Below are 6,111 nucleotides of genomic sequence, written 5' to 3'. Positions count from 1 at the left end.
ATATCTTCTTTGGAGAAATAAGACTTTTAAAGTCTTAACTTTAAAAAATTATGCCACTCTGGTACTTTTTCTAACTATTAAAAATTTTAATTGAATATCATAGTAGAGTCTACAATTGATAACAAAAACAGATCAGATACTCGTACAACCTAGAAGGAATCCAATTGTATTTCAAAGCTAGTAGCCTAACTTTAACTCATGCCTTACCTCAGGAGTAAGATTAAGAAATAAGACAAAAACAAAATAAACAAAAAACAGTACTTGAAAGTAGAATTCTTCTGAAGAGGAGTAAAAAGATTGTATGCAACCGCCTTTGTTATTAAAGCACAGAGGTAGTGAAAAGAGCTTGGGTTTTCGAGTTAGATTTATGTTCTAATTCCACTTCCATCTGTTTTACATCAGACTAGTCACATAACCTCTCTGAGTTATCCATCTATGAATTGATGTTAGCAGCGGAGTGATAATACAAGGATTAGAAATAATGTTAAGTACCTAGCACATGGTAAGCATTCAGTAAAGTCCTGGAAATACTATCATTACTCAATAAAAAGACCAAATGCTGAAACTTATTTTTTAAAACACTCTGTGTATCTGTTTTAATAAAAAGAGAAGGAAGCCCCAGCTAGTGACTGGTCATATGTCTGGAATTTGCTTGATACGATACAATGAACCTTAGGAGAATTTTTTCTCCTAGCTTAGGGAAGATCATTAGCCATTAGTCATCTAATCCTTAGAACAAGCTTTAGAAGGGAGGAGGATGGAGAGAACTTTAGCAGATTTGGAATGGGTCTGTATAGACAAGGTGGAAGTGAGGAAAAGAAACCCAAGAGATGATTTTTACAAATTTGGTTTACTGCATTCTTTGTCTGTGTCTGTCTCTCTTGTTGCTTGAGAGCAACGTGAGAAAATGGAACTATGTCTACTTTATCTTGTGTTGGCCACAATGCCCAGCGTGGACTTTTAAACATGGTGTTGTAAGTGCTGGGAGCGGGGGAGGAAAGAATGAAGAGGTGAGGGAAAGGAGCTGCAGAGAAAGGAAGGAGAAAGAAGTGGATAGATGAGGCAAAAGAAGGAAGATGAGAAGAAAGAAGGAAGGAAGAGGAGGACAAGAAAGTGGTTACTCTCTCAAACAGATCAGAGCAAAACTGCTCCCAACTGTGGTTTCATGACTTTTTTTTTAACATTTCATTTACTCAGTTGGTATCTATTCTTTGGTTCACCTGAACTAAGACTAAGAAAGCTTTGTGTAGTTGCGAGTAGAGTTATTGGTGATGGTGTCAGCAGCTACACCATCTTCCAAGAGATTGAGGCTGGAGCTGTGAGATAGGGGAGCTGCACAGCAATCTCTTACTCACACCCCTGTGATGGCTAATCCTTTCCTCTAACTCACACTGGCCAATCTAATTGCAGCCTGCTAACATCTAAGGCACAGCCAAATCTTATCCATTTCTCTATGTAATCCCTCTGAAAGCCTTTCCTGAACTTCAACCTTTTCTGCTTTATCCACTAGTTTCTGAGATCCTGAATTCTTTCCTTTCAACTCCATTTAATACATAGCTGTGAAACCTTTTGCTGCCAGACTCCCTGCTTCATAACCTTCCTTAAGTCCTTTGTCCTGGTTTCCTTACCTGTCACATAAACTTTGAGTCTATCAGTTTTGATCATAGTGCTAAAGAGGCTAAGGCCAAAGGTTAAATACCAGAAAAGCTTATAAATTCGGGCACTCACAAACATTAAAGCATGAAAAGTACCTTGAACAATGACTTAGTACAACCCTCTTATTTTACTGATGAGATCATTAAGGTCCGGAAAGATCAAGTTTTCATAGGAAAAAAACCAACAACTAAATATGGTCACAGAATGACCTTCAATCTTAGGCAATCATCTTGAAAATTCTTGTTTTTCTTATTTCCAGAAGTCAGGCAAGAATGTGGATTACATCACATAATCATTACCCTCTTGCAGGAGGCCAGGAAACCTCAAAGCCCTTTTGAGTTCTCTTTCTCTAATTACCAGTACCTTTCTCACTGGAGTATTTGTCTTAATCCTCAACTCCAACTAGCATTTCTTTATTTTGTCAACTGAGGAGGAGAAAAACCATATAATGGTCTCAGATAGGACACAGAGTATAGTGGTGAGATGCAAGGATCCTAGAGACAGACAAGTTCAAGTCTCAGCTCTTAGTTACCTCCTGGCACTCTTACTTTGGGCAAATTTCTTAACCTCTCTAAGTTTTGTAATGAAAAACAGGGATAAACACCAGGTCCTGCCTTGTAGAGTTTTTCTGAGGGTTAGATGAGCAACACCAACCCAGTCTTCCCCATCACCATCTAGGACCTTATTTGGGACATGTGTCACAAGCCTAAACCCTCCCCTTCTTCATAGCGACTTCCTTCCTGGGCGGAAGAAACCTGGTCTCCTTTCCTGGTCAATAACTTCAACTGGAAACACCTCGGTCCATGAGGTCAGAGATGTCCTAACAATATTGAACCTCAAAAGGGAAGAGATGAGGCTCTCAATCCCTTTGATTTCTAAAAGTTTCTTGGCACCCCGTGTAAATGTGTCTTCCCTCTTCCCACCCCACATACACCAACCAGCAATCCCTATCTACCAAGAACACAGAGAGGGGTTGCCATTGTCTGACCAAATAAAATCCTATTCCACCACTGTAATACATCTGCATTTCATATATTTGCTTCATCTTTATACTATACCTTTCCTATAACATGAATCATAAGTATTCGGTTCTACTGCATACTCAATTGCATATTCTTTTTGTTAATTATAATGTAAGCATTTTCATATTGCTACATAAACAGGTAAGCTTGTTACTAAATATCCACAATTCTGAGAAAAGCCATTAAGTGGTTCTTTCCAGAAAAAGAAGGTCTGGTCCAAGCTGACCTGATATTTCCAAAACCAGAAACACACTTTTTTGGGGACTAGCAGATGCAAAGTATTATATATAGAATGGATAAACTATATTGTATAGCACAAGGAACTATATTTAATATCCTATAATAAACCATAATGGAAAAGAATATGAAAAAAGGAACACTTTTAAATAGCAGTTATTCTTGCTATAAAACATTCCAATGTTTCTTCTCAGTGGGTAATCCCACCACAATGATAATAATATCATTTATTTTGTTACTATTCTGTCCTAAGCATTTTTGCAAGTGTTACTTCATTTATTCCTCATAATCTTATTAGATCAGTATGGTTATGCCCACTTTTCAAATAAGAAAATTGAGGTGCAGTGGATAAAGTATTGTGCAAAATGTGACTCAGCTAGCAGATGAAAAGGGCTGTGATTCAAAACAGGTCTATGTGATTCTGTAACTCATGCCTATATCATCTTAATTTACAGAATTCTGCACAAACAAAATGTCAACCAAAGGGCTTAAAAGGCAACTGTGGCAGAAAATTTTAAACCTAAGACTGTTAAAGTCGGAGCTAGATGGTAGTTGTAGTGGTAAAATTATATTTTATTCAGAAAGAGTTACAATAGGGGGAAAGAGATCTCAGTATAGAACTGGGCTCAATTCCGAAATAGCATGCACAAGTGGGGATTTCTAGTCAAGGGTGGAAAATTACAGAAAGGATTACTTACATTATCTACAAGGGTGAGGGGGATTTCTGCCTAAAGCAACTTGATAGAACTCTTGCTGAAGGCAAGCCAAGGTGATCATATATCACCTGGGGGATGCTGGGGAATGTGGACTTTTCTATATTGAGGATGACCAGATATCAAGGGTAGGGGGCCCTCTTTAAAGCAACTTAGCAAGATTCTTGCTGTGACTGACTGATGCTGGCCCAACAGGACAGACACCAAGGTCAAGGCCTAAAGGGTTCAAAGGAGCCTAACTAAGGTTTGGTCAAGGAGAGCCTTTGTCAAGACTCAGTCAGTGACTCTGAAGCTCAAGAACTTCTTAGTGGTAGAGACGACTTAGAGCAGAAAGTCACATGTAATGGGTCCCACTTGCCACTGTCTATGAGCTGTTTGGTTGCCTGGATTGTTAGATACCTTGCTTTGTGCTCCCACCAACAGTTCAGTACAGTATTGGCTGAGACCACAGAATGCCAGAGCCTATGAAAACTTTCCATGAGACATGCCATGTTCTAGTCTATGTTAAATCCAGTGACAAGCTGAAAGACACATATAGAGTACAAAAATTGTCAAGGTGACCTTAATCCAGAGGCGCCATATCTTATAAGCAAATTTTAAGAGAAAAAGGTAGGCAAGTGGTTGAAGAAGATTCGAGATAGATAGATAGGCAGAAAATTCAGCCATGAGAAAGGAGATCCTACCATTTGCAACAACATGAATGGAACCTGAGGACATTATGCTAAGTGAGAAAAGTTAGAGGAAGATAAAAACTGTACAATATCACTGACGTGCAATGTAGAAAAGCTGAACTTATAGAAAAAGAGAGTAGAATGGTGATTGCCAGGGGCTGGGGTGTGGCGGGAATAGAAGAGGTGTTGATCAAAGGGACAAACTTGCAACTAGTAGATAAGTAAGTCATAGAGATCTAATGCAGAGTATAGTGAATATAGACACTATTGTATTATAATCAGCAAACTCACTAGGAGACTAGATCTTAATTATTCCCACCACAAAAAAAAATCATAATTATGTGACATGATAGAGGTGCTAACTATCTCTACAGTGGCAATCATATAAGAATATACAAATGTATCATATCAACATCTTGTACACCTTAAATTTGCACAATGTTATCTGTCAAATATATTTCGATAAAAAATAAAATACTTTTTCAAACCAAAAAGGAAGATAGGCAATATAAATGTATGTGTGTATACATATATATGTAGATATAGATATATAAATATATTTATACAAACATATATACAAACAGTTTACCCTTGAACAGCATGGGTTTGAACCACACAGGTCCAATTATATTTTCAATAAATATGTACTACAGTACTACATGATCCCTGGTCGGTTGAATCTGCAGATGCTGACCGCAGATACAGAGGGCTGACATTAAAGTTATACATGAAAGTGGCCCTGTTACTTTGGAGACCTGAAGGGGTCTGGAGATCCTGTGACGGTGCTCTGGGCTGGAGATTTAAACAATCTAAACATTAAATAGTACAGCTGCCTCAAATACCTGGGAATTTCAGAATGACTGACACTTCTGAAGCTGTTCCAAATTCTGAAGAGATGTTTGTCAGTAGATTCACAGATGACAAAGAGTACCAGGAATACCTGAAACGCCCTCCTGAGTCCCCTCCAATTGTTGAGGAATGGAATAGCAGAGCTGGTCAAACCAAAGAAAGAGAGGCAATCAGTTGCAAGATAACAGACAGTTTAGAGGTAGGGATAGCAGACAGGGGTGGCCAAGTGACAATCGATCCAATCAGTGGCATGGATGACCCTGGGGTAACAATTACCCGCAGCACAGACAAGAACCTTACTACCCCCATCAATATGGACACTAGGGTCACAACCAACGGCCTCCCTATGGCTACTACTGATAGAAATGTCAGCAGTTTTTAGTAAAACCATTTACTCTGTTAATATGACAAAAGTTTATGTTGTGTTTTCTGTTGGTCATAGTTTTACATCTGATTGTAGAGAGTGGACTGATTTTTTGGAACTTGAGACATTTTTAAAATTAGATCTTACTGGAGAGATATGATGGCTGCTGGAAATATCAATAAATACTCCCCTAAAAAGGTTGTGGATTATATCGCTTGACTTCTACCTCAGATTCTTCTTTATTTCATGAGTTACTAGTGCTTTGAATGTTGTGAATTTTTTTCCTTGTTTGACTTTCAGGAGTTCTTTGTTTTACACAGAAATAAAGATTTTACATAGAAAATGCTTGCTTTTATTTTGTAAGGTAAGTAAGTATCCCTATGATCAGATGTGCTCATTCCTAATATTTTACAGAAGTAGTACAATCAGCTCCTAAATGCACAACTGTGCTTACTTGTGACATAGTAGTAGTTGAAAGGAAAACAGTTGTAGTATATTTCGTTCGGCTTTTGTTATGTGACTGTGGTACTTTGTAATTACTCTGTAGGTATGAATCATCTTCACAATCGTTCTGGTCTCTTTTTAGAGGGATATCAAGA

The 6,111-nt window shown here is 38.1% G+C and overlaps 1 pseudogene; it reads left to right on the top strand.

Annotated features, from left to right (window-relative positions):
• The first annotated feature begins 5,155 nt into the window (after nucleotides 1-5,155).
• LOC116748349 lies at nucleotides 5,156-5,508 on the top strand (annotated as a pseudogene).
• The last annotated feature ends 603 nt before the right edge of the window (nucleotides 5,509-6,111 follow it).

Source organism: Phocoena sinus, chromosome 1 (genome assembly GCF_008692025.1).
Source record: "Phocoena sinus isolate mPhoSin1 chromosome 1, mPhoSin1.pri, whole genome shotgun sequence".
NCBI lineage: Eukaryota > Metazoa > Chordata > Mammalia > Artiodactyla > Phocoenidae > Phocoena > Phocoena sinus.
This window is presented reverse-complemented; position numbering and strand designations above follow the sequence as displayed.